Below are 10,646 nucleotides of genomic sequence, written 5' to 3'. Positions count from 1 at the left end.
GACCTGGAATACCTGGTTATAACGTGTAGAGCCTTTATAACCAGGTATTATAACCACCAGAGTTTTCCTGCATTGTTACTGCTGCAGTTTATATCCCTCCAGATGCTAAAGCTAATGCAGCTATAAATGGAGTCTTTATTTTTCTGGAGACTTTAATCACTGCAGTTTAAAATCTGGGGGCGGCACGGTGGCTAAGTGGGTAGCACTGTCGCCTCACAGCAAGAAGGTCCTGGGTTCGATCCCCAGGTGGGGCGGTCCGGGTCCTTTCTGTGTGGAGTTTGCATGTTCTCCCCGTGCCTGCGTGGGTTTACTCCGGGTGCTCCGGTTTCCTCCCACAGTCCAAAGACATGCAAGTGAGGTGAATTGGAGACACTAAATTGTCCATGACTGTGTGTGATATAAATTTGTGAAGAGATGAACCTTGTGTAACGATTAACTACCGTGTGTCTGTCATGTATGTAACCAAAGAGTGTAAAACATGACGTTAAAATCCTAATAAATAAATTTAAGATCTGGACTTCCAAAGTTTCATCAGAAGGGGACTAAAAATTTTGGACCAAGTTTACACAAATGTAGCTGATGCCTACAAAGCTCCACCCCTCCCCCACCTGGGTCCGTCTGATCACCAGTCTTTCTTCCTGCTCCCCAAGTCATCAGACGTCTGAGACCCACAGTGAGGAGAGTTAAGATCTGGATGGAAGGTGCAGACTCATCTCTCCAGGACCATCAGCACAAACAATCACGTCTATATTGAATATATCAGCTTATATACTCGACTTTATTTCTTCTCATTCATTACCCAATCATTCAGCCACTTGTATTCACCTGGCATTACTCTGTAATTATATACTAGTGTAAACACGGTACAGTCAAATATACAACTATATATACAAAAATATAACAAGAAATTCAGACACGACCAAATTAGGAGAAATGATTTTGCTCAAGTCTTACTGAGTTCATCTTTATCTTCAGGTTCTTCTTTCTTCACAGGCTTCATCTGGAAACCTCCACACTGTTGGTCCTCTGAGAAGAGCAGTTCCACAGAAGCCACAAGTTCTGCAGGGATTAAAGTGACTTCACCTGAAATTCATCAATATGAGAAGAAGAATCTCAACAACTGGAGGAAACTGAAGGTTGTGGGTTTGATTTTCTAATCATAAATAAATCCTAGTTAGATTCAAACTTAAATCCAGACACTGTACTGTATCTCACTGTCTGGTGGAAAAGTGGCATCATGCTCTATATTTACTTACAGAAGAAATCATCATCATCCTCCTTTTGTATTATTTTCTTCTGAAATTCTTCATGTTGTAGATCCACAGGGGTGACGTCTCCCTCTTCTGCTGACTGAATTATTAAAGATCTAATAGACAGACAGACTATTCAACTATAAACAAAGTTCAGCTATAAACAAAGTTCAGCTGTAAACAAAGTTCAACTATAAACAAAGTTCACCTATAAACAAAGTTCAACTGTAAACAAAGTTCAACTGTAAACAAAGTTCAACTATAAACAAAGTTCAACTATAAACAAAGTTCACCTATAAACAAAGTTCAACTGTAAACAAAGTTCAACTATAAACAAAGTTCAACTGTAAACAAAGTTCACCTGTAAACAAAGTTCAACTGTAAACAAAGTTCAACTATAAACAAAGTTCAACTATAAACAAAGTTCACCTGTAAACAAAGTTCAACTGTAAACAAGGTTCAACTATAAACAAAGTTCAACTATAAACAAAGTTCAACTGTAAACAAAGTTCAACTGTAAACAAAGTTCAACTATAAACAAAGTTCAACTATAAACAAAGTTCAACTATAAACAAAGTTCAGCTGTAAACAAAGTTCAACTATAAACAAAGTTCAGCTGTAAACAAAGTTCAACTATAAACAAAGTTCAACTATAAACAAAGTTCAACTGTAAACAAAGTTCAACTGTAAACAAAGTTCAACTGTAAACAAAGTTCAACTATAAACAAAGTTCAGCTGTAAACAAAGTTCAACTATAAACAAAGTTCAACTATAAACAAAGTTCACCTATAAACAAAGTTCAACTGTAAACAAAGTTCAACTGTAAACAAAGTTCAACTATCAACAAAGTTCAGCTGTAAACAAAGTTCAACTATAAACAAAGTTCAACTATAAACAAAGTTCAGCTGTAAACAAAGTTCAACTATAAACAAAGTTCAACTATAAACAAAGTTCAACTATAAACAAAGTTCAACTATAAACAAAGTTCAGCTGTAAACAAAGTTCAACTGTAAACAAAGTTCAACTATAAACAAAGTTCAGCTGTAAACAAAGTTCACCTGTAAACAAAGTTCAACTATAAACAAAGTTCACCTATAAACAAAGTTTAACTGTAAACAAAGTTCAACTGTAAACAAAGTTCAACTATAAACAAAGTTCAGCTGTAAACAAAGTTCAACTATAAACAAAGTTCAACTATAAACAAAGTTCAGCTGTAAACAAAGTTCAACTATAAACAAAGTTCAACTATAAACAAAGTTCAACTATAAACAAAGTTCAACTATAAACAAAGTTCAGCTGTAAACAAAGTTCAGCTGTAAACAAAGTTCAACTATAAACAAAGTTCAACTATAAACAAAGTTCAGCTGTAAACAAAGTTCACCTGTAAACAAAGTTCAACTATAAACAAAGTTCAGCTGTAAACAAAGTTCACCTGTAAACAAAGTTCAACTATAAACAAAGTTTAAAAATATCACGTGTTTATATAAAACTGTGAGATTTAATCATGAAGAAACTCAATCAGTTCCGCTCAATTGATTCATTTTGGTAGATCGGTTCAATGGAATCGGTTCATCAGTACTGAATCATGTGTGATGCTAACAGTTAGCGGAGCAGCTAATAGTTTGTTTGTTTAAATAAAACTTAAAGTTAAAGCTCCTCAAATCCTCACAGTGATGTTTTATTATGAACTCTAGTTTTATTATTAATTAGAATGTGGTTATAATTAAATATAAGGGTTATAATTAAATACATATTTTACTTACAGATGAGGCTCTACAGTACAAACACAGCAGCTTCTTGTTCTTCTTATGATGTTTAATGGCGGTTGGCAGAACAACTTAAGACGCACCAGCGTCACCAACTGGACTGGAGTTGAACAGCAGCTTAGCAGTAAAACATCTCCATTAGCACATCTGTATTAGTGGTGTGCAATACTGCAACATTTGGTATCGATCAGTGGCGGCTGCTGGTCTTTCAAAGAGGGGAAGCTCATTGTCGGCTTACATCACAAAATTTGTCAATTTATTTATTTATAACCGATAAATTCTCCCCTGAAATGGGTTGCAGCAGTTTGTCTTCCGACTTCACCCGCAAAATCCGCGATGGGCCTGAAGCTCCCAGCGACAGCTGTCAATCAAAACGGGATTCAGCCTTTCGACTGATCCTCCAATCATCTTGCAGAAGCTCAGCGTCCAGACCCGCCCACAGCTCTATTCACCTCCAGAGACGTTGAGCGTCCGGGGGCGGGACAAAATCGTGGCATTTATCCAATGACCGGCGAGTTCCGAAAACCCGCCCATACAGCCCTCATAGAAGCAAAGAGACGCTCAGCGTCTGCGGGGAAATGCATTGACGCTCCGGGAACGTATGAGTTAAGTTAACAAAATCGAGTCGATCTGTGATAAGTAGCTGATTCTGAACGAACTCGTCTTCGAGATGAACGTGTTCTAACGCATTTGTAGTCAATGAAATGTTAACACAACTGTTCATATTTGACCATTTAATTTTTGACATTTTAGTGGAAGCTGAGCTTCCCTTGCAGTCTTAGAGAAATCGCCACTGGTATCGATCCGATTCCAAGTAAATACAGGGCCAGTATCGCCGATATGGATCTGATACCGATAGTTTGTACTTACTTTCATGTAGGGAAGAGCAGTGTATCATGATTTATGAGGTGAATGTATCATCAATTTGCTTTGACTAATAAATGATTTTGTGTTAATTAGTTCATTATGTGCAGTGAAAACCCACTACAGTTTGTAAGTGAATAACATTTTTTAAGAGCGCACACACACACACACGCACGCACAAAGGCGACACAGACTTTTTAATACGATCGCATATTAAATCCATTATCTGATATACAATCTAGTGCACTGTGTAGGAAACATAAATCAATTGTCTAATATACTGTAGTGGCGGCTGCTGGTCTTTCAAAAAGGGGAAGCTCATTGTCGGCTTACATCATAACATTTGTCAATGTATTTACACATAAATTCTGCCCTCCGTTCCTTTTACAAGAAAATTACCTGAAATGGGTTGCAGCAGTTTGTCTTTTGACTTCACTCGCAAAATCCGTGATGGGACTGAAGCTCCCAGTGATTAAGTGACTAATGAAGTGTATTGCTTTGGCAATACGAATGTCCCTATTTGTCATGCCAATAAAGCTTCTTTTGAGTTTGAGTTTGAGAAGTGACGGTGTAGCGCTCAAACTAGCTGTCAATCAAAACGGGATTTAGCCTTTCCACTGATCCTCCAATCATCTTGCAGAAGCTAAGCGTCCGTTATGTAATACACTATCTAGTGCACTGTGTAGGGAAAATAAACCAATTGTTTAATTCACTATCTAGTGCACTATGTAGGGAACCTAAATCTGTTAACTAATACGCTACCTAAAGCATTATGTAAGAAACATAAGTTTATTATCTAGTACACTATGTAGTGCACTTAGGAAGGAACATAAATTATTTTCTAATATACGGTCTAGTGCACTATGTAGGGAACATAAATCTATTATCTTGCACACTATCTGGTGCACTATGTAGTACACATTAATGTGTTTGTGACAAGAACAGTTAGTTTAGTAGCTCAGTTGGCAGCTCCTAAAAGTTCTGTTATCACCCATAGCCTTTGCTGTGTGTGAGAGGTTTTTAGCTTTGTTTTTAGCTCCCTGAAATGAGTTTTTGCAACTTGGGATGTCTGACATGTTAACTTCCATCTATCCATCCAGCTTAAATACCATAAACAGTAAATAAAAAAACACGTGAAGTAAATGGTGTAATTATTAACCTTTGTGCTCAATTCTTCTTTTGTTTCTCCATGGTGTAATGGTTAGCACTCTGGACTTTGAATCCAGCGATCCGAGTTAAAATCTCGGTGGAACCTGGCTTTATTTAGGTAAAAATACTGTTACCAATGCTGAGAAGACAATAGTGTTTCACATTTGACTGCTTTATGCCGAAATTAGAACACAAAGCGCAAGTCATTGTTTACAGCGAAATCTACCGGCCAACTGCGTCCTGAACTTAGTGCCATTTTTCAACAGTAGAACGTTTTGTTGTGAGTTTGATACTTGGGTGGCAATGTTTAACTAAAATTAGTTTTATTTAGTGTTCAAAATAGTTTTTTCAATTGATTTCAGTCAATTATATCAATCACGTAAGGTTAAATAACTTGAGATGTAAAAGTAAAATCTGAAGTTGTTTATTTTTCTTTTTGGCTTTATTTACTCAGCAAATGGCGAATCATTACATTAGTTTTTGTGGTGTCAGGTAATGGTTAGCACTCTGGACTCTGAATCCAGCGATCCAAGTTAAAATCTCGGTGGGACCTTACTGCTTTTATTTGGGGCCCGGTGTGAGGTCCAAGATTGAGAAACCTTAGCAGTTTCAGGATGGTAGCATTCAGCGCATGTGCAGTACAACAGAGCATCACAACTGCTTGTGCTAGTTTAGAGTCACCTTAAATGACATGTTAATTTCCATCCATTCATCCAGCTTTAATATCATAATAGCACTAGTAGTGTTATAGTGTTCCACATGTGACTGCTCCATCCCAAAATATAATCGCAAATCATTGTTTACAGCGCCATCTAACAGCCAACTTGCTCTTAAATTACTAATTATTAACTTTTGGGCTTAAATAAGACCCCACTGTGTGGTTCCATGGTGTAATGGTTAGCACTCTGGACTTTGAATCCAGTGATCAGAGTTCAAATCTCAGTGGAACCTGGTTTTATTTAGGTAAAAACACTGCTATCAATGCTGAGTAGAGAATAGTGTTCCACATGTGACTGCTCTATGCCGAATTGTAACACCAAAAGGCAAATCATTGTTTACAGCATCATCTACCGGCCAACTGGGCCCTAAACTCAGCTTTAGAGGTTTAGAAACTTTAGCAGTATCAGGATGGTAGCGTTCAGCGCATGTGCAAGTACAACAGAGCGCTTGTGGGGTGTAGACCACGATTACTTTTGCTATTTGTGTCAACCAAGCAGATCACCATTCAGGAAGGTATATCAGTGCCAAAATACGAGCCAGTTTGTTCATTAAAACTTTATAAGCCAACAGCAGCAAATACATTTAAGAGTCACCTTAGATTACATGTTAACTTCCATCTATCCATCCAGCTTAAATACCATAAACACTACATATAAAACATGTGGAGCTATTCTTACTACAGTAAAACACACTGAACTGACTTTTAAAGTGAATTTCAAAATGTTGTACAGAGATCGTTCCCATCTAGTGGTGCTAGATAAATTACAGCTTGTTGCTTGGGTACAGATGTGTGACATTATTTTTAAATTGTTGTTGTTGTGTTTGTTGTTATTGTTTGAAACTGTTCTTGTTTTAAAGTGTAAAACCATAAACAGCACCGTCTATAAATAAATGAATCTTGTGCCTCCAACTGAGATTTTTGTTTACGTGAACAGTGTCTGAAATTTGACGAGCTTGATTAGTTTGTAATATGTGTTAAGATGATGAATGAACCTAAACACTTGCTTTTAAATTTTAAGTTTTTATTTATTTATTTTAGTTTCAATACAACGTGACACCAGCAAGATTAAGAAAGCAAAAATAAAGTGTCCCAAGTGTTTTTGTAACGTGTTGTAGACCTGCAATGGCGACTGTTTTTGGTATACAGAAAAGAAAAGCCTGAATGCAGGTGAAAATGTGTTATTTGGCAACCAGCACTGTGCAAATATTGGACAGAACACATGATGGGTTATTTTAACTTGTTTGGTTGTGCAGTTTAACCATTGTGCTGGAGTAAATAAATGTAAGAAAATACAGCATTAAAGCTTAATCTCATTAAAATAGGCTACAATTTAACACTATAATATAATACAATACAGCGACAGCAAGTCTGTGTCTGTTTCTGTTACTTATTCTGAATTGTGTTTGTTTGTAAACTGTGAATTAGTTCTTAATCTGGTCGTGATGTTAGTGAATTAAACCTACATCTCTCTGATGATCTGACCGATGAGCTGTTTGTTCTGACATGCTGCTTAAGCCCGGCTAGCTCAGTCGGTAGAGCATGAGACTCTTAATCTCAGGGTCGTGGGTTCGAGACCCACGTTGGGCGAGTAACTACATTTAACATCTACTGAAACCAAAAAGACGTTCTTCCACTTTGGACAGTCGGTCTCTGGTGACTTATCAGGTGGATATTTGTGCTTGTAGGACTGTTGTTTACTGGATGTTTTCAGTTACTTATTTCCACTATTCTGTGGGACTACACATTGTTGTTGTGTCTCATATCCGTTTGATCAACAGGCAGGTTGTGCAATAAAAGACATTTATCCCTGGGTGGGCTCGAACCACCAACCTTTAGGTTAACAGCTGAACAGCGCTAACCGATTGCGCCACAGAGACACACGTACAGATGTTTCATTGGACGGTACACACGTCTGAAGCCCAGGTCAATAGTACCTGCTAGCTAGAGAAGGATCACTTGTTTGTTAGTTTAAGTCCAAAAGAGACAGTGGCCAGTACAGGGATCGAACCCGCGACCTTGGCGTTATTAGCACCACGCTCTAACCAACTGAGCTAACCGGCCTATGTCTAAGAGCAGGGCATATACCCACATACCCGATTCTACACTGACAGCTCTTCAGTTATGGAGCTGCCACACAGAAACGATGGAGAGCTTTACTGTTGGTCTCAAGTTTGTCTCGGCTGTAGGAGAGGAGACTTAATGAATGAATTCCGTTTAAATATTAATTTAAAAAACTTGATGATTTACCAGGTCATTTGTTACAGTTTCCTTTCCAGTCGCATCTCTACAAAAACCAAAACACTCAATCTGTAAAAGAAAGACACGTGCATGAATGTGATGAGGTCCTAAGATTTTCTAATTTTCTAAAAAGATAATTTAGGGAGTTTTCTCTGCTCTTAAACATAGTAGAGGGCCACTTAAGAACACACCAGGATTAAGTAACTTGTTAAAGTGCATTTTTTAAAGGGACTATAACAAAGTACATACATAACACATAAAAAACAGTTTAACGTAGAAAGTACTTACTAGTCTAGAGGTTTATGTCAGTGTCTGAACTGAGATTTGTTGGCAAGTGGAGCAGTAAAATCCTCAATTTGTTTTGGATCATTTTTTCCAAGAGCATTAGTGATGGACCTAAATAGGCCAAGCTTTTCATTATGTTGTAGCAGCAGCTCTAATACAGTAAAAAAATTTCTCTCTCCATTACTGTTAGTAAAATATCATTTACAATATACAGTTTCTAAATACACACACCTTATACACACGTAATACACACACCTTATACACACATATAATACACACACATGTAATACACACACACACATCAGTACACAATCACACATCATACACATGTATGAGGTGTCAATACAAGGGTGTGTCATGATATGGGGGTGTGTCAGTACCAGGGTGTGTCATGGTATGGGGGTGTGTCAGTACCATGGTGTGTCATGGTATGAGGGTGTGTCAGTACCAGGGTGTGTCAAGGTATGAGGGTGTGTCAGTACCAGGGTGTGTCATGGTATGGGGGTGTGTCAGTACAAGGTTGTGTCATGGTATGGGGGTGTGTCAGTACAAGGTTGTGTCATGGTATGGGGGCGTGTCAGTACCAGGGTGTGTCATGGTATGGGGGTGTGTCAGTACCAGGGTGTGTCATGGTATGAGGGTGTGTCAGTACCAGTACCAGGGTGTGTCATGGTATGGCGGTGTGTCAGTACCAGTACCAGGGTGTGTCATGGTATGGGGGTGTGTCAGTACCAGTACCAGGATGTGTCATCGTATGAGGGTGTGTCAGTACCAGGGTGTGTCATGGTATGAGGGTGTGTCAGTACCAGGGTGTGTCATGGTATGAGGGTGTGTCAGTACCAGGGTGTGTCATGGTATGGGGGTGTGTCAGTACAAGGTTGTGTCATGGTATGGGGGTGTGTCAGTACAAGGTTGTGTCATGGTATGGGGGCGTGTCAGTACCAGGGTGTGTCATGGTATGGGGGTGTGTCAGTACCAGGGTGTGTCATGGTATGGGGGGGGGTCAGTACCAGGGTGTGTCATGGTATGAGGGTGTGTCAGTACCAGGGTGTGTCATGGTATGGGGGTGTGTCAGTACAAGGGTGTGTCATGGTATGGGGGCGTGTCAGTACAAGGTTGTGTCATGGTATGGGGGTGTGTCAGTACAAGGTTGTGTCATGGTATGGGGGTGTGTCAGTACCAGGTTGTGTCATGGTATGGGGTGTGTCAGTACAAGTACCAGGGTGTGTCATGGTATGGGGGTGTGTCAGAACAAGTACCAGGGTGTGTCATGGTATGGGGGTGTGTCAGTACAAGGTTGTGTCATGGTATGGGGGTGTGTCAGTACCAGGTTGTGTCATGGTATGGGGTGTGTCAGTACTAGGGTGTGTCATGGTATGGGGGTGTGTCAGTACCAGGGTGTGTCATGGTATGGGGGTGTGTCAGTACCAGGGTGTGTCATGGTATGGGGGTGTGTCAGTACCAGGGTGTGTCATGGTATGGGGATGTGTCAGTACCAGGATGTGTCATGGTATGGGGGTGTGTCAGTACCAGTACCAGGATGTGTCATGGTATGGGGGTGTGTCAGTACCAGTACCAGGATGTGTCATGGTATGGGGGTGTGTCAGTACCAGTACCAGGATGTGTCATGGTATGGGGGTGTGTCAGTACCAGTACCAGGGTGTGTCATGGTATGGCGGTGTGTCAGTACCAGTACCAGGGTGTGTCATGGTATGGGGGTGTGTCAGTACCAGTACCAGGATGTGTCATCGTATGAGGGTGTGTCAGTACCATGGTGTGTCATGGTATGGGGTGTGTCAGTACCAGGGTCTGTCATGGTATGGGGTGTGTCAGTACAAGTACCAGGGTGTGTCATAGTATGGGGTGTGTCAGAACAAGTACCAGGGTGTGTCATGGTATGGGGGTGTGTCAGTACCAGTACCAGGGTGTGTCATGGTATGGGGTGTGTCAGTACCAGTACCAGGGTGTGTCATGGTATGGGGGTGTGTCAGTACCACTACCAGGGTGTGTCATGGTATGGGGGTGTGTCAGTACCAGGGTGTCATGGTATGGGGTGTGTCAGTACCAGTACCAGGGTGTGTCATGGTATGGGGGGGTGTCAGTACCAGGGTCTGTCATGGTATGGGGTGTGTCAGTACCAGTACCAGGGTGTGTCATGGTATGGGGGGGGTGTCAGTACCAGGGTGTGTCATGGTATGGGGTGTGTCAGCACCAGTTCTCTCTCCATTACTGTTAGTAAAATATCATTTACAATATACAGTTTCTAAATACACACACCTTATACACACGTAATACACACACCTTATACACACATATAATACACACACATGTAATACACACACACACATCAGTACACAATCACACATCATACAC

At 40.1% G+C, this 10,646-nt stretch overlaps 3 non-coding genes and 1 pseudogene across 3 annotated transcripts; 3 read left to right on the top strand and 1 right to left on the bottom strand.

The window, feature by feature from the left end:
* LOC134326206 (zinc finger protein 208-like) overlaps positions 1–10,646 on the top strand; it is a 339,536-nt pseudogene that overhangs the window by 57,614 nt on the left and 271,276 nt on the right.
* trnaq-uug (transfer RNA glutamine (anticodon UUG)) lies at positions 5,909–5,980 on the top strand. The gene has a single exon. It is a non-coding gene; the product is annotated as a tRNA-Gln (tRNA).
* trnak-cuu (transfer RNA lysine (anticodon CUU)) lies at positions 7,265–7,337 on the top strand. The gene has a single exon. It is a non-coding gene; the product is annotated as a tRNA-Lys (tRNA).
* Positions 7,738–7,811, bottom strand: trnai-aau (transfer RNA isoleucine (anticodon AAU)). The gene has a single exon. It is a non-coding gene; the product is annotated as a tRNA-Ile (tRNA).

This window comes from Trichomycterus rosablanca, chromosome 14 (genome assembly GCF_030014385.1).
Source record: "Trichomycterus rosablanca isolate fTriRos1 chromosome 14, fTriRos1.hap1, whole genome shotgun sequence".
In the NCBI taxonomy this organism is placed as follows: Eukaryota; Metazoa; Chordata; class Actinopteri; order Siluriformes; family Trichomycteridae; genus Trichomycterus; species Trichomycterus rosablanca.
The sequence above is the reverse complement of the archived record's forward strand: the minus strand, read 5'-3'. Positions and strand labels throughout refer to the sequence as shown.